Source organism: Harpia harpyja, chromosome 20 (genome assembly GCF_026419915.1).
Source record: "Harpia harpyja isolate bHarHar1 chromosome 20, bHarHar1 primary haplotype, whole genome shotgun sequence".
NCBI lineage: Eukaryota > Metazoa > Chordata > Aves > Accipitriformes > Accipitridae > Harpia > Harpia harpyja.
In genome coordinates, this window is record NC_068959.1 from 8840329 (window position 1) to 8858820 (window position 18492).

Below are 18492 nucleotides of genomic sequence, written 5' to 3' on the forward strand. Positions count from 1 at the left end.
TAGCTTAAATATAACACCTGAACTGAAATGAACTCCTGAGTGCAGGTAAAAGTCTGGGGCTCCCAGTTTTACACTGCCTGCCAACATTGGTGTGTCCAAGGTCTGGCTGACGGTAATTTTTCTAATTTGTAAAGCAGAGTAAGAGGAGACTCATTCTATGTCTTCCACTTGCGAACACTTGAAGCGTACAATGTTTATACACGTGTGCAGAAATATCCTCCCTGCATAGATGGTGTATCAAATGGAGACACTTAAACTGGTGCTCTGGTTTATGCTGATCATTTGCTGCTGTCGGGGTGTGTTCTAATTTCTTTGTTTTTTACTTTTTTTTTTTTTTTGCGGTGGGAAGATGACACGTAATGTATACATGTCTCTGGGTTCCGCAGTATTAAGTGTAAGGTCTGTATATAAATGCAGCTAATGAAATTGGGGACCATGTGGCTTCAAACCATTTAAAATAATGGCATGAGCAATCTCACTCCATTACATTTGAGCAGAAGCAGTTCACGCTGAAGTGCTGGTTCCCTGAGGAGCCAGGGAGCCCTGATTGAATCTTACTCGCAAAATGGACAGTGAAGATAAGTTTGTTGCAGGGCAGATGACAGCTCTGACTCAACAGAAACCGCAGTGCTCAGGGGGAGGGTTGCCTTGAGCCTGTAAATACATTTTCCTTTCTTTTTCTTTCACTGCTGTCTTGCAAGCTTTGCAGCAAAGGCATCTGCCCAGTGTTCATGTTTCCCAAAGGCACTGAGGTACAGCACCCGTCTGTGGTGCCAGTAGCCTTGTGCTGGGTGATGCTGGTCTGCTCTGCTCTTTGGTGCAAAGTCGCTGGGTTTTCATCCTTCAGCTGTATGGTTCAGAACAAATAGTTTCATCAGGAGGGTGGTTCTCCAGCGTTAAAAGCTCTGCGCTGTCTTCTGGCATACTTTTATCAGAAGACTAATTTACATATGTGGGGATTTTCTTGACTACCATGAAGCATCAAGAGGCCTTTCTAGCAAGGGGATGGCCAGGCCCTGGCCTGGGTGCTTTAAGCGAGTGAACCTCCTTTTTATCCTACTGTAATGTGTTTCAAAATACAGAAGTTGTTGGGAGACACTTGACAAATTAGTTTTGACACAGGTTGATGAGCTGATGTGTGTTTTGCTGCAATCTGTCCATCTGGAGCGGTGCCCATCACTGGCGGGTGTGTTATTTTCTCGAGGAGGCCATCCCCTTGTGACCGCTTGGCAGGCGATGCTTGTTTTCTCACCACCACTGGTCAGTTAGTATCTGGATGAGAAGACTGAAAATACCTGATGCTCCTGTGCTTGGTTCAAGATTCACTGCAGGTTTTAAGCCTGCTTTCTGTTCCTGCAGAAAAAGCACTTGGGGAGTATTTCGGCACGCTGGGGGAGTTGCTGTGCACCAACCAGCAATGTAATACATCACGGTTCTTGTGGAGGAAAAAATAAAATTGCTCCCAACAAAGACCTGTAATATTTGAATAGAAATACATGTGACAAAAGTGCAACTGCATGCGTATCGGGGACAGGATAGTACTTGACTGTAATCATGAAGACTGACTAGAAGAAACAAGACTCACAATTAAGTAGAATGCTACAGAAATTGGCTTGCAGGCTACTGGCCTGTATCGAGAGAAAACAGGACTTCTGCAAGACAAATAGCAGTTCCCAAATGCTTATCTAGCAAAAACACATTGAACAAAAGAAACTTGACTCTTTCCAGTGAATGTTTCATGCTGATGAAAAAACTTGGTGACGTCTCCAGTGATGGAAAATAACAGGAGAGAGAGAAATTTGGGAGGGAGAGAGGAGTAGAGTTGGAGATGCAAATCTGGAAGAGATGCAAAGCACCATGCAGCAACGAGACTGCAGCTTCACCATGAATCCCTTCACCCCTCATCTGTCCCAGCGTTGATGTGGGATTATGGACAAGGACTCGTGTGACATGGGAAGCAGCCGAATGGAGCAGCAAAGTGTGTCCTGCTGGACCCGTGGTCTCCTGGACACAGTGGATCATCCTGCTCTGTTTCATCATCGTTGTTGCTACCTTTGTATTTTCCGTAGCGACATAGGGAAAGACAGGCTTAGCCTTCAGAGAAGCTGTGGCTGTTGTTACATATAGTCTCCAGAAAAAACCCTGTGCTCTTCCAAGCTCAATCTGAGAGTGCCTTTTACATGCAGCTTTTTCCAGCCTTCCCACAGCTTTACAGGCATATAAGAATTTTACCAAAAGAAACATTGTAAATCCAAGGAATTTGGACTTAAGCTTAAGTACAACATAAACCTCAATGAGAAGGTTATTTTGCTGTACAGTTCTATCATATTGGGGAATTAATTTATCAGAAGTGTGAAAGGAGGTAAGTGCTTCTCTCTCCCACATAGCTTAGAAATGTATGGGTGAACTTTTATATGAATGTAATGGTACTTCAGAGTTGCCTGGAATTCGAGTGCGATGGGATTTTCAGGGAATATTGAAGACCTCCCACTTCTGTGTATTTTCTTGGAAGTGGCATGTGAACAGTGTCCCACAAACATGGGTTGCAGATCCTTGCGTTTCATTGCCAAGCTTGAAGCTTTCAGTCTTGAGATTCACTTTGCAAGTTTGGGGAAGGAAGAAGGTAGTGGAAGGAACACTTAGAAAAACTTTGATATTCTGAACGTAGGTGATGCAGTTTATAGGTTCAGTTAGCCTGGCATGCTCACTGGGGTAAACCCAAAAATCCTTAGATGGCATGTGTTATATGTCGGTGTATGGACACTGTTAAATTTGTATGCCATTTGAAAAATGTGATGTTTTTTAGTGCATAATTGCAAATTATCTCATGCTTTTATAATCAGCTTTGCCAGGGTAGAATGCAGTTAAATCCAGTGAAGTACAATATTTGTCCTAGTGTTAGACAGTTGGTTCATTTAATCACAGCTGCAATGAAGAGCTCATTTCTCTTCTCAATTTGTTTCCAGTTAGTTTGTTTTGCCTTTGAAGATATGATGGCTGCTGGTTTGGGGGATCACTTAGTATTCCCGTCTGGTGAGAGGCATGGCGAAATACTGGGTAATACAAAGACTCTTGAAGCTGTGATTCACCCTCTCAGATCATATTAGGATTTGGATTTCAGTTGTGTTGAGGACAAGAATTACGCGTAAAATACATTTCTGAACTGTTTGTAAGTTTGGTGTGGCTTGGATCTGAGCTCTTGGTTCAAAACTACTTGAACTGCAGGCTAATAACTTCTAAAGGGATGGAAATATAGTCCAGTACCCATATAAACTGCTACTATCAGTCTGAACATTTGAAATATTTAGCACACCATGACACCGAATGCACTTTGGCATTGTTAAGACTGAAAAAAATCAGTTTTTCTGTGTTTGAGGGCAACTCCTTCTCTCAACTGGGCAGGTAATCTTGATTTTTTCAAAAAAAAAGGGGGTGATGGTGGTGGAAATGCCACCCAACCCCATGCAGTTAAATATTAAGCCTAGATCAAATCCCGAGGCTTTCACCTTTTCTATTTGTGTATTAGGGTTTCATTTTGACCTGATGGAATGGGCATAAATCAGGGCAGCAGTTGCCCATCACTGTCTTTCGGGTGGACTTGCCTTTCAGGCTGTCCATTGTGTTTTTTGGTTTCCTCCTGTTTTCCTCCTGTTTCACTCTGCTTGGTTTCCGATCTTCCCTCCATCCTTCCATTGCAAGCATCTACTTTATTTTAATCTCCTTGACAGGACCCTCTTATCTGTTCTTAGTAAGCTCCATTTAACCTGGTCTGCCTCGAGCAGATTTTTATTTCTACCTTCTGATTTCTCCCCAGGGCACACTCCGAGCAGGCCCCTCTCTCCCATCGAAATGTAATATTTCAGTAATTTTAGACTCTTGCATTTAGGGTTTCTGTTCTCCTGGAAATATGAAACATGGAGCCGACCGCGGGTGGGAAGCTCTGTTACTTCTCAATCCTCCACATCCAGTCCTGGCCTCTACCAGTCTGAGACCTCCTCCTTTGCCTTTCTTCTAGCACAAAAAAACCCAAACCTGTTTTTTTTGTTTCTTTGTTTATTTTTAAGTCACAGGAAGAGGAACTGAATGACATGTTGGTGCTGAAAGTTTCCGGGTAAGAAATTTCCCTGTGTAATAGAGCATCTCCCCCAGGGACTAAGGACTGTCCCTCTGATTGACAGTTTAATCTCAGCGGGATTAGACTCCTTGCTATATACAGCAGAGGACAAGAGGTATCCCGCTAAATGTGAGTTTGGTCTCTCGGAGATTATGGTGCATGTGAAGGGTGGGTGATGGCAGGTGGTTTCTGGAGGAGAAGGCATTTTCCAACGTGCCGTGGAGGTGTTCGGGAGACGACTGAGGACCCCGGGGGCAGCAGCTCCCCTCACCCTGCAAATTCTCTCGTCAGGTTAGAGGGTTTGTTTTTAAAATCGTTTGAGGGCTGAAATATTTCCACTTAGCTGGAAGAGAAGAGCTTTTTACCCACCTCAGGCATATTCTTTTCAAAAGCCTCTTTTGTCAAAGCGTGACTTGGCTCTTCCATTGGTGAGTCTTTGTTTTTATTTTATTTTATAGACTCTTACCTGTGTTGGCCAGAGTTTGCAGAGGAGCAAGGGGCAGAGGGCAGGCACAGGAGCTGCCCTTTGCAGTTGGCAGCGTGCTCGGGGGCTGGCTGCAGCATCCTGCATCCTACTGAATTTGCCCCTCTCGTTTCAAAGACCAGGCTGGCCACCGGCTCCATGCGAGTGGTAGAAAATGATTTTTTAGAAATGAATTATTGAAGGGCTGGTGGCCAGCAGCCTCTGTCTGAAGCCTCTCTTTTGGAGCATGTGAAGATTTATGAGTGGATCTAGTAAGTGCTGAAACAGATTGTTCAGTGGCGGTCCAGCTGACTTCACTGCACATGTAAGCATCTGAGTTTAAGATCTTTTTCAGCAACTGAAACGTATTCCTGGGGGAACTTGAAGTGGTCAAATGTTGGGCTTTTTTTTTTTTTTTAAGCTTCCTGAAGTCCCACATACTGAAAAGGATATATGAAATTAGAGCATTCACATTTTCTTTCTCTCATTATTTTTTCAACATATATGAGAAGGAAGAGACTGTTTAGTTTCCTTTTCTCTTCTCCCTTGTGGCTGAATGCTTCACAGCAAAGCATTGCACTTGTTTTTCTAATTCTCCCCATTTGACATATGCCTTTGAATTATAATTTCCATCCTTTCCTGGTAAATACAGAATTTTCTGTTCAGAAAGCATTTAAATGCTATTTTAAAATAAAATTGAATTTCCATCTTCATGTAATTAAATTGTGTGAAGTCAGAAGGAAATTGGAGAGGAAAAATGAATGTGGCATGTTATTTCCTGTTTTCTTCCTTGTAGGTATTTGAAAAACAAAACCCCAAAGAAAATACCACTGGAAAGGAAGCTGTAGTGTCTGATGCAGCAAGGGATAAAGACTTTAATCTCCAATATAAATGAAGGAGACTTATTTTTTCCTCTATCAACACCAAGAGGTCACTCTGAGAACCTGGCACTGGAGTTGCCTTGTGTGGTATAGATTTTGAAATTGCAGTGTGATTCCTCACTTTTTAATAAGCAGAAAATTGCATGAGAACTTTGACAAATTAGCATCACTATCCAGTGACCTACCTAGGGGTGAAAAAGGAGGAAAAACCCATGAGAGTAGGATGATTAATTGGATAAAACATTATATTGTGAAAAAACCCAATGTGGAGTCCTGTTTAAAGCATGTCTCCACTGGTAGTGTCCACACTTTTTTTTATTTATTGTGTTTAAGACCGCTGTAATCTATCAAAAGGTATATAACGGTCTGCTCTTCACTTCTAGGTGTATCCTAGTAGCTATTTTCCTTCTTTGTTAACATAAATATTAGCTATGAGGAAGCAAGTGTGGTTTAAATTTCTCTTCATTCCAGACAAAGTATATAATTAGCTTAAGTTTATCCTTTCCTAAGGGAGAAGTACTGCAGTTGGTCTTTTGTTTCCCTTCCTCATTACCTGGTGTTTGGCCAGAACAGCATGCTGTGGCCCAACAGCAGTGGGATGTTTTGCATTTATGATATTCTGCATATTCAGAGTTGGCTAGAAATAATACCAAACTTTTGCCTGAGTGTGACTAGAATAATAGGCAAGTGTGCCAGTTTAAAACATCCATGTTCATGTTATGAATGTGAGCTTTCCATTTCTCCACTATCTCCCCTGCAAAAAAACCCAACCAGCCAACCAAAAAAAGTCTTTATTTGTTTTTCAGCACAACAAGCTGGCTGAGGTGCGCTGGGTCAGCACACAAGCATATTCCTTCCCATGCAGCACAGTGACTGACTCTCTGTCCTGACTTTGGGTGACTTTTAAGATACCTGCATGTTATGGGTTTCATTGCATCTTTTTTTCCTTACCTAGCCCTTGTCCTTCTAGCCTGAAAAATGTAGATTATTAAATAGAGTTTCAGTGCTCTGTTGCGTTTGCCCATGTAAGGTGTAAATTACATCAGGATTGGGCTCTGAGTGAACATTAGATCCTGTTAGGCATGTGATCTGAACACGTTTTATGCACATGAAAACATACAAAATAATCTTGAACTTGTAGAAAAAAATGAGCTTCCTGCAATTCAAATAATAGTGGGTACTTACTGTATCATATCTGTTCCCAATTTTATTCAAATAACTGTTTCTCATTGCTGGTTTTTGTTGTTTTGGTGACATAATGGCATAGTTAGGAGCTGTAATTTGCAGCATTTTCTTTCAGATCAAACTATACAAAGATATCTTGGATGTTTAGCTGTACTGTTTCAAGGTAGCTTTGACAGCGTCCACCATGATGCTGCTGGGAGGCTGGGTAGGAACCTGGGACAGAAATGGAGAGGAGAGGGAGGGGTGGTTCAGAAGAATGCAAAACCATGGAGTGCTTGGCAGTCTAGGGGATACGAAGCTCTACACGTTGCTCTGCTTCACCAAAAAATAAGCTATGGTGTAAAATAGAAAGATTAATTTAAAAGTGCTTTGACAAATTAGAAAATTGATGTTAAAAATAGGGGGAAAATTTTTTTGGGGGAAAAAAAAAAAGTGTTGATTGTGTTCAGTTCCTCATCAAAAGTGTGAAATGAAATGAGCAGTGGCACACCGCCAGGTTTGTAATAGTTATTTTCCTTTTCAGTCCTCTTTAGGACCAAATCAACAAAACACTCATGTACTTGTTCTCCATCTTTAGCCCAAGCTGGCTACGCCTTTCAGTAGACTCAAGAGAAAGTTAAATACATTCCTGGGCCTTCATTCAACAGTTTAATGTGCTTTTTCTTTATTTAATTTAATTTTATTTTTTCCCTGTTTGGTCCAGGACAGACTTTTCCAGACTATTCTGATGTTCTCAATCAGTTTTTTCTAGTCTTAATGTCCTGAAGTCTATAGTACTAGGGAAGTGCTGTATCCCAGGGGTATGTGGGTTCACTTTCCAAATGCAGCAGTGGCCAGCACTGGGAGAAGCTGTGCGTAGGCATGGAATAAAGCTGCATGCATCTACCCCTGTTCTCTTCTTTCACACAAACTTATCTTTCTAGCCAAAACATTTCTGTATGCAGCATCGCTGCCTTCCTTGACCGTTACCAGCACATAATTCTGGGAGCGTATAGGCGCTTGTGGTCCACCAGCCCCAAAGAGCTGTGAATTTTCTCTCCTTTATTGCCACATATCCCTGTATCAGATAACTTCTTTTAATTCTTAAATGAACATATTTAATGATTAAATAAATTAGTGCAACGCATTTTCTTTCTTTGAGCATCCTGAGGTGCACAAGTGGACTCCGGGCAACACTGGGTAAAGCCACACATGCACACACAATAGTTCTTTTATTGGGGAACTGGGGACAAGTGAAACATGCTGCTCATAGCATCGTGCCTTGAGCCGAATGGGCATAGAAAGGGAATTAAAGACCATTCCTTCCCTGTGCACCTGTCCTGAGCAGGGCAGGGAGCAGCGGTGCTTCTTGGAAACTCTCACTCTGGGCTTGTCTTTGACTGGCTGATGTACTGGCTGAAGATCTGCTGTTTAATTCTGTTTTACCGGTCGATTATCGGTATAAGGCCAACAGCAACCCTGACCTCAGTCTGCAGAGTTGAGTACGGGCTGTTCTGAATCTGCTGTTTTCAGAAGTTCACTGCAATTAAACTCCTAAATGTTTAATGAGATGTAGGTAGATAATATTGTCTGGTATTTTAGATAATACTCAAGATGCTGAAAAACTGCGAGAGGAATTAAGGGAAAGGACAGGTTATTCTTGCTGAGGACAGAGCCGTTGGTGAGGGGATGAGTCCGCATCTCAGTGAGGTCAGTACCAGTCCTCGTTTCTTCCTCTGGCCCTGCTCGGCGTTGGTGTGTGACTTGGGTCAAATGCCTGGGAAAGTGTGGCTCGTAAAAGCTATCTGAAAAAGTGACATAACCATGATTTGCGTGATTCTCTACCTCCCAGGGATTTGTGAGAATGTATGTGTTAAGGATGATGAAGTGTTTATGGATACTACATTAATGGGGCCAAATAAGACTCTTCAGATAGTGAGGTGGTAACGTGCTGGGAGCAGTGGGCGGAAGGTGACTTTTTGGAATTTTTTTTTAGGTGGCAGAAATTTGCACGTAGGAGGTTTGTACTCGCACAACGAGGTCAAAATCGCTGTCCCTCTCACCTGCCTAAATTGTTCCTGTGTAAGGCAAGTGAAGCAGAGGAAAACGGCTTCTTCAGCTCTACTATGTTTCTCTGTCTCCGGGTAAAATAAAGCACCGGAGTATGCCGACTGCCTCGTGCAGCCACTCATTCCTCCACCAGCCATCTCGGTAGCGCGGAGGAGCCAATCTTTCTCTGTGAGAAATCTGAGTGTTAATAATTTCTGGCAAGTGTTATGCTGAAGCAGACAATTTTGTAACGCCAGCCAGGCGTGTTGAGGAGTTACACTGGACAGTGCAAGGAAAACACTTCATTCATGCTTGAATTCCTCACCTCTTCGCAGCCTCCCGGGGCGGCGGTGCGAGCCAGGGCAGATCGGTTTCACGTGGCTGCTTTCCCCTGGAAATGCCTCCAGCGATGGTCTGGTACGTGGCAGTGGCTGCTTATTTCTCTAAGAATGCCCCCTGGGTTGTGGTTTTTTTTCTTGTTTTTTTTTTTTCCTTTTTTTAAAGGGTATGAAAGTTGTAAAGATAACCAGCCTTAATTGTGCCTCATGATGGGGTATCTGGTCCCACCATACCCCCCACTGGGGTATCCACTAGGTGGATGTGAAGTGTAGGCTAGGTATATTCAACTGGGCACATTAAACATGTTTGCTAAATGTAAGCCTAGTTAGTTATTTTTTATTAGTTATATTTGAAATGAGAACTTCCACCTCTCCCCTGCCCGTCCGTATTTCTAACTACCATTTTTCTTTGCAACATTTTTAAGCTGTTTTGCAAAGGGATGTTAGAAATTGGATTGACTGGGAAAAAAACTGAGTTATGATAAAGTGTTAAATGTGTTTTCAGTACTGTTTTATTTAAAAGTCATCGGGGAAAGGAAAAACAAGGTGGGCTAAAAATGCCAGCATTTCCTCGTGGTATTTTTCAGTTTAGAAAAAAATGCGTGGTTTATAACGAAGTCTCACTTGAAATTACTGGCGCTTGCCTGATCCCCAGGGGTATTTCTCGAGTATGGTTGCCCATGCCACATACGGATCTTTCCTCCCTGGCAGACATGAGGTGTGTGAGAAATTAGTATATCTGTGCCATGAGAATATTATTAACTATATTGCTTGGATCTAGGAAGACCTTTTCCTGTTCTTTAGGGATGACATCTTGGGGATATACCCTATTGATTCACCTCTTAAGTCTAAGCTACCCTGGGGTAAGCATGTATGTGTGGGCTCTGGGATAACAAGCTGCTGTATCCCAGTTAATCCACGGTATCTGCTCATGGGTAAATACAAGGTAATTCAAGGCTGCTTAATTTAGGGTTATGAAAATATTTGTAATCAAAAATATATTTTTAATATCAATGCAGTTTTTTTAGGCCAACTAGCTCCAAGGGTTTATGGAACTGTTTTAGATCTCCATTGCATTGCATAAGTAGGATATAAACACCCAACGAAGTGTCTTTTAGTCTTTATGTTCCCAATGCAAGGGATATTTTTGTAATAGCTATTCTTGAAAATTGTTGAATAGTTCTATTTTTAAAATATAATGTATTCCATGCAAGAAGAGATCAACATAGTGCTGTTCAATGCTGTGTAAATATTTGTATATAAATAGAATAGTGTTTTTAAACAAATAACTCTGAGTAGATTTTCTTTGTGCAAAGATTGTGCACATAATAGTTTTCACCTACCAGTTCAGCAGTGCATTCACATTGTAATTTTATTTGCACAGCGCTGTATTCCTACAAGGCAACAATGGCAGAGGAAGGAGTCAGCATTTCTCACTATGTGAAAACAACAATTTAAATACTCAAAGGTATTTTGCTAGTGACACTTTTTCTGTCTTCCCTTTCTCTTTCTGATGGATCCGTGATTGGTAGTATTGTCCAGTTTGCAGAAGGACAGTGTCTGGCAATTCATGCTTCACTAAGAGGTTTCTAATGAAGTTAGAAAGGCTGTAAAGTGAGATCAAATTTCACCAAGAAAATTAATATTCTTTCACAGCTAAATTAATTTTTTTAAAATAATGAGATGTCTAGATGCACTGTACTCTAAAATGGATGACCTTCAGAAATCTAGAATGAATTAGCATTTGTATGTAATATGATACTTAATTTTTATTTCCCTCTTTTTATTTAGAACAAAAGTGAAAGTGACACATTGCTGTAATATTTCCAGATTATTGCATTATTCTTATGAGGTGGTAGGGTGCTTCATATTTCCCCTGGCAGTTCTGAATAACCATTGTTAATGACTTAAATTAGAAATAATTTTTTCCTTAAAGGCTGTAGAAGTAGATCTGTGCATCAGAGGCACTTTTTGAGAGCAGTATCCAGCTTTCTGCACAGAGTTCCCCCATGCCCAAGCAGGATAATACAAATGATTGATGCCTGGACCGAGTTGTTTAGCTTTCTTAATTCTCCTCCTCCCTATAATTTCCTTTTGCTCTCACCTTATGTCATATAAGGTGGTAGAGAAACAGCTGTCCTAGGATCTAATACGAGATATTTTGTCAACATATGGTAGTAGTCTTAACTAGGGTATGCTTTGAATACCAATAGCTTTTCCTGCTCCTGCTGCGGAATACAGGTGGTAGGGATGACTGCCAGGCAAACACCGCACGCTGCTGGAGAGAGGCATGGCGGAGCATATCCCAAATGCAAAATCCATTTGCCGGGATGTTTCTCCTACTCTAAACCAAGCTGATTTTCTAATTTTTTTTTTTTTTAATTGGTATTAAAGAACAACTGTTAATACTGAAAATCAGGTCTTTGATTTGATTTCAAAGCTTATAAGCTTTGAAACAATTCACATCCTGAAAATAAAGTGTGAGCCTAAGCTGGTTGGTAGATCAAAGCCCAGTAGTGTCTGGGCATGTGAGCTGCTGACTTTGGTGAGCAGCTGTGAAGCCGACCGGCAGAGCCGGCAGGACACGCACGGAGGCATGCAGCTCTCGTGGGCTGGTTGCAAATGAAGTGGGTTATTGTTTAGTTAGCGAGTCCCAGTATCCTGCTGGGGTATTTCTTCTCAAATCCTGGTGTGTGGCATAATAATGCATCTGTTTGAGGTATGGAAGGAATTTACATGAGTATCCAAACAAATCAACTGTTTGAAGAACATTTAAATGAGCAAAAGAAAGAAGAGTGTCTGAATTGAGACATGACGGAAAGTTGGTAAGGAAGGGACAAAGGATCATTGAGGAGCTTAAGGATGGGACACATGAAAATTTCAATAAAGCCCCAAATTCATTTTTTTTGTTTTGCTATTATTCAAAGACCCCACTTTTTGACCAGTAATGACCTTGGGTTTAGTTAACTGGAGCCAGCTGTTGTTTTGTAGACTCAGCAATTCACCTGTCCCTGAGGGACAGAAGCACGTACGTGCGGTTGATTCCTCTCACGCAGCTTGAGCGGAGCAAACTGCTCCAGTGCAGCTCTTCTGGGACTTTGACATGAAAGTTGCTTTGTTTCCTTACAAGATTTAAATGCTGCCTTCAGATACACACGCGTGACTTCTTGCTGAAGTTCCTGCTCCCGCAGTTCCTAGCTAGTAGAATCCATACAGATTCATTACCTTCAGTGGGGTGACATAATTAGTAGGAGCTCAGATCTAGCCCTTAAGGGATTCTTAAAATTTTAGGCTCATTTGAGTATAACTTCCAAGCCAATGACAGATAAAATTAAAATCCTGCTTTAGGAAGTGCAGAGTGGCTATTTTTGTTCGTTTTATTCCCATATTCCTGTAATCCCATTGTGCATGAGTAAGCATATCAGAATGAATCCCACAATGTTGATCCTTTCTGGAAAGGGATGCTGTAAGTTGGCTAAGAGAAAATATGGAATTATTAAGTAGTTTTCTAAATACATTGCATCTCAGAATAAAATTAAGAGAGTGGCAGACACGATTGTTACACAGAGGCTAAAACCTGAGATTTGTGGATGGAATAGAAATTGGTTTTGTGTAGAAGAACAGCACGAGTCTATGAAATGCTTCTGTTCAATAAACCCCTCACTGGAGTCCCCAGAAAGGGTTTTCCTTTGTATGGGAATGCTTTGTTATCTTGCACTGAATTTTTCACCAGAAGGAACCTAAGTTTTATCTCAAGCACGATGTTCAGAAAAGCTTTCTAATTTGTAAAGGCAAGCCCATGAAAGACTCTGATGTTTTTGTATATTATTTTAAAGATGGGCATAAATAATCTATAAAAGCCACGTGTAACAGGCTACAGATGATGTTGGGGATGGAGGGTTTTGACCTGTCTACATAATAATATATCTGGCTGTAATTAACTAAATCAAGCTCGTAACTGGGCATTTAGACACTGGATGTGTTTTAGTGCCTACTGGAATTGCCATTTTGTTGGTCATATATTCTGTGGTGCCTCGGGACTGTTGCTGGTTTGCTCGCATATTAGTGCATAAGTTCCATTCTCCCTGTCCTTTAACCTTATTTAGAAACATCAAATTTTTAACGAGAGTACCTGGCAAGATGGTGTGTGATGGTTAGAACCACTCCTGGTTCTACTGGAAATCTCAGCTGACTGGCAAAGGTGCTGTTGTAAAAACAGCCAAAAGATTACCTGGAATTAATTTACTTCCAAGGCTTGAGGTGAAGAAGAAATTTTTCTCTATATCAGAGGCAAGAACTGTTTTCAGGTTTCTTGTTGTTTTCCTTTTCCACATAGGACCTGCTGCCCTTCTAGGATCGTCTGGGCATTTTCATCCGAATTCCTTCCTTCCTTCTGCTGATGTCTGTTGGCTTCTTCATGGAACCCTTTCTGGTTCAGGCCTGGGTTCTTGGTGCGAATTTGTAATTCTCCATTGGGAGTGTTGTGTAGTTGGGAAACGGGGGAGGTGCGGTGGCTGTTCTGGGACGGCGGGACTGAACATTGCTGCTTTGCAGGGGCCAGTCTCAGCCTGCTGCAGTTCTCTGGTCCTGCGATTACCCCTAAACGTGGAAGTCACAGCTGACAGCTACGTTATTTTAAAAGCGTGACTCTCTCCTATCCCCTTGCCATGAACTGTTCCTGTTCAGGGTACTTTACGTGCTGGTGTAATTATATCAAAGAGTAGGAATTTGATGGTAGGAATAGCATCTGTAGATTTTTATTTGTTTGATGGCAGGAATGCTGGAAAGGCTTGACAGTGCCATGGTAATCATCATATACATTTAATAAAAGTGGTTGTATGCTAAGTGTCAACTGAATATTGGAATCATATTATTGAATAGGCATCTGCGCAGGGCTGCTAGCTGTGCTTTTGATCAATTCATATGATACAGCACTCAATTGTATTAAATTTAAGTTAATTTAACAATCTTCACTTAATTAGGACTGCAGTTTTGGCAACCTCCCACTTAGTGATTACTGTAGGATCTTAGAAGCAGTCAAGCCAAATGCTTGTGATTTTAATTTTTTTAATTTATTTTATTTTTACTGCTTTTTGAGAGGATATGTTTAAGGGAAGCACCTTTTAAGGTAACAGCTGGAGAAACCATTTAAAGTGTATGTAGCTGAAATAATTGCCCTGAACAGCTGATCTGGCTTGTAATGCAGCACAACACTTTCAAAGTGCATAAATATCTATAGTTTCACTCCTTGAAACTTACTGTTCATGGAGACTGTATGGCAAACAAGCCCATTCATACTGCTTGGGGAGTAAGTGCAGAGCTACAGAGGAGAAGAAAGCTTTATTAATCCCATCTCTGGTCCTTCAGCCTAATTGATTTTTGGCATGGCTACTGGAAAACCACTGGCTTTTTCTCAGTTGCGTGTTCCTTTTTCTGAAGTGCTACAGAGAGCACTGAAAGTGCAAGCTGCTTTTTTTTTTTTTTTTTTTTTGTGAGAAGCTGAGGCTGAAACTCTATGGGAGGAATTTAGTGAACATTAAGAAACAGTCATTTAAATTATGGAGAAAAGGCAATAAATCACTGTGCTTGGTACTCATTCTGAACTTCATCTCATTTAAAGACTTTTTTCCGTGTTGACAGAATTAAAATATTAATTTGGTTTTCAATGAATCTCTTTCAGCTGCACTTTATGTTTCTGCCTGAGGTTTTTATAGATTTTGTCACTTTAAAAAATGTATTACTAAGGGCAGGGTTTTAATTATCTGATTTCCTTTTCCATTTAAACTTCCAGACTGAATTTCATCTAAAGATCATATCTGCCACATATTTGATTATTGGATGTAGATCAGTCATCTGGAGATAACTGTATCCTCTGTCACATACGTTGGAGAATGAAGTTCAGAAATTAGTATCTGCTGCTACTCATTTTGAGTTATCCCGTTCGGATGCAGTACAGCTCACGTGAGCAAATCTGCCCTGGATGCACCACTGCTCCTGCAAGGTGGTCATGGAGCTGGGCTGGGAAAGGAGAGTGGCTTGAGGCAAAATTAACTCCATTAAAGTTAAAAAAAATTAAATATGGTAAAATATTTGCAGATCTTAAATCTCCAAAAATAAATGCATGTGCCAAAGTCATGCTGCATTGTGATAATACATGAATGGTTTTAGGAAAGGAAGCAGGATGATCCTTCTCAAAGACCTCGCCCAAGGAGTCCCTCAGGCAATACACTGTGTCTGTATTTCCTTGTAAACTGTACAATCGCTACATTTCCAGCACAGTCAAAAAAGTAACAAAGGAGCCTCTTTGGTATGGTTTTGCCGTGAGGAGCATGGGCAACCTTTTGGTCTTGTTCAGCCAGGAGTAGTCTCTTGCTTTGTAGAAACTGGACATCTCTTCAGCTGGTGCCACTTCTTCTAGTCTTCCCAATAATTAAATTATTCCTTAAACATTCTTTGTGACATAAATTGCTAAAGAAATGAGGTTCCTCTCCATTGCAGACAAATGCAATGTCTCCACAAAGGAAATGCACCTGCAGCATGCTACAGAAATGATTGCAAACTGATGGTTCATTAATTATCTTCAAGTTCTAGGCTTGTTTATGCTATTTTAATGGCCTGCAAGGCTTTTTATTCCAGCATATATAGAAAATGAAGTATTGCCAGTTGCATGTGATGTAACAGTTGTTGGTGATCTTGCGTCTGCTGCACCTGATGTCAGAGACAGGCAGAGTCTGTGGAAATGGGAAATGGGGGGGAAAGAGATGAGATGTAGGACAACGAACCATTTTTAGCTTCATAAGATAAACTAGCTGTAAAGATTTCAGTCACCACCAGGCTGCTCTGCTTTGGAGGATCATGTGTGGCCTGGGTGCACACCCAGGTCTGAAATACAGACTTGGCTTCTGTATCGCTGACACTAATTCCACTCATTATGAGAGCTTCTTAATTAGGCCTGTTCCGCAGGACCACTTACTCTCCACTTATGTAATGAATTTTCTGTAAGTAAAAGTGTAGTACAGTAATTGTGACGCATGATGGGCGTGTTTAGATAGCCCTCCTATTATTTTAGGAAGTGTGGTACTTCAAAGAAAACTTATCCCAAGGTGTCCCTTAAACTTTTCTTTTGTATTACCCACTGGGTTACTCTCCTATCTTCTTCCTTTGATATGTTAATTCAGTCATTTTCCCTATCAGGACTCATTGCTCCTACTATTTTCTTCTTTTTTTTTTAAAAATGTAATTTAATTTTGTGGAGAGTTAATGCTTATCAGTCTTGTTTTACTATTTGAGAATTTCTGTAACCAGTTTTTCTTCTTTGAAATGAAAGTCTATGTACTTTCCTGACTGACTTCTTTTGTGTTTACTAATACATTATGTTACTGTTTTTTAACAGTTCTTCCTTATTATTGTTTATTCTTCTAAAAACAGCAGCACTGATTTTACTTGGTTTTAGTTTGAGCTGTTTGGGTCTTATAATGCTTTAGCATAATTCAGAAACACATATGTCAAAGCTCGTGACCGGGAGGTTTTGTCATGTTCTCATCTAGGCACAAATTTGTTAACTTTGAAACTTTAACCAAGGTTAGTCAAATCTACCCCCAATTCATGAAAACTTTACTCTTGCGGAAAACAAACGCTTGTTGGAAGTGAAGCATGGTCACAAATGAAGCCTCTGGCATTAGGTGCTTCTGTCGCTTGGCTGAAAGCATCACCTGTCAGATTTCACCAAAACTTGTACAGCATATGAGATCTGACTTATTTTTTATCAGCTATACAGCAAATGATTATGAATTAATTTACAACTCATTGTTTAAGCCCTTTGAGCGATAGTTTTAGATATCTATCTACTGTTGTTGTAAGAATTAGCTATCCAGCTCTGCCACCTGCGCACAGCCTGGGTGATGCTGATTCTGCGGGGCTGGGGTTGCCTTATAATGAGTTGTAAAAATCTAATTCTTTATCCCTTTCTTACTCAGCATAAAGCTGATAAAACAGTTTTGTCATTTGTGCTTCAAATTTAGCAAAAGTCATACGGTTTAGCAGGAGCTTAATTATATTTACTGTAGAGTTCAGACAGCTCTTTCAGGTTTTTTTTCCCCCCCTCACGGTACTGCAGAAACATGCTGGCAGTACAGCTGAAAATATCACTGCTCGATTCCTTCCCAGCAGACGGTGGTGCCCTTATAATTCCGATGGTGCCGATGCACTAATATAGCAGATCTTCAGCAACCAAAGAAGAGGGGAGGAGGGAAAGCCCAGATTTAGAAGTTCATTGACATGTGGTCCTTCATGTCACTGCAATGATCTCAGTGAGATGCTGCTATTAGGAGACTCAGAGGGTTTGTGTAGTCACAGTGGTGACTGAAGTGTGGCGTAGAGGTAGTGGGTTTCAAATCAGCTTTAGTGGATACCGGTACCAGTCTGTCCATCAGCATGGAGTCACATCCCTTGGTTCTCTGTGGGCCTGCTTTCACGGTATTAGTGGGGTTTGCCATCCTCTCTCCGATAGTGATTTATTTAACAGTATTTTTCAGCTTGTTAAAAGTGTACTGCGTCTTTGCCTCTGGGCACTTGAATAGCAATTAACAGTATCAGTATGTAATGAGGTGCTCTATATAGGTTGAAAGAGAAAGTCCTTCTTTTTCTCTTGTGTGTCTAGCGAACATCAAATGAAATTCAAACCTCTTGGGTTACTGGCTTTTTTCCTATCCTTGTGCTTTGTGTTGGTGTGAGTGAATCTTGGTGTCCAGGGATTGTCACTCATGCTGATGGAATTGGGTGTCTGGCCCATCGGTGCTGAAATTCTCCGCTGAATATGTCTTTGTATGGCTGGCTCCCCATCAGAAGCCAAAGTTGGACAAGGCCTGAACTTTGGGGATATCTCGACCTTGCTGAACCACATCTTTTTTGGCTGGAGCTAGATCCAGGAGCCAGCTGTACTCAAAGGCATGGGAAGTTTTCATCTGGAGATGGATTTCAAGTCTTATCTCTGCTTGATTTTTCCCTGACTCCTCTGTGAACTACCCTGTACTACTGTGCGGTTGCTCTGACAGGCAAGACAGAGATTTTGTAATTAGGAGCCTTCCATCATATGGTGTCCCTGCTGCGTTTCATCGCCAGCTGTCTTCCCGGGGCTGAGGAAGCTTTGCTTTTACCATGCTTCACACAGCATTAAACTGTGTAGAAAAGGCTAAATATTGTAGGCCAGATGCTGCTTTCCCTTTGCCTTTTATCAGCCTAGAGAGTAATTTCACTCCTGGGATGGCACTTTGCTCATGTTAACTGGTGCATGACTGCAAGAGGCTCCTGTTCCCTCTCAGTCCTCCTGGTCCTCTGGCACAGAGAGGATTGTTTGCAGAGGATTATTTCCATAGCAGGCTGATTGTGTGCGACCACCTTTCCTTTTCCATTTTGGCGTGTTTTGGTGGATTTCACTCCAGCTGCAGCACAAGGCAGGCAGAACATGTAGTGGTTTTCTTTTTA

General features: G+C 41.2%; 1 protein-coding gene across 7 annotated transcripts in view; it reads left to right on the forward strand.

The window, feature by feature from the left end:
* Positions 1-18492, forward strand: part of SGCD (sarcoglycan delta) — a 356822-nt gene that overhangs the window by 94750 nt on the left and 243580 nt on the right. Inside the window, exon 1 of one of the 7 annotated variants that reach the window (XM_052816479.1) lies at positions 4386-4405. The exons of 4 other annotated variants lie outside the window; for them this stretch is intronic. The gene's annotated coding sequence lies outside the window, so the exon portion shown is untranslated. Of the gene's footprint in view, positions 1-4385; positions 4406-4455; positions 4543-17394; positions 17485-18492 lie in introns of those variants that run through there. 2 more of the 7 variants (XM_052816476.1, XM_052816475.1) reach the window with 2 other exon arrangements.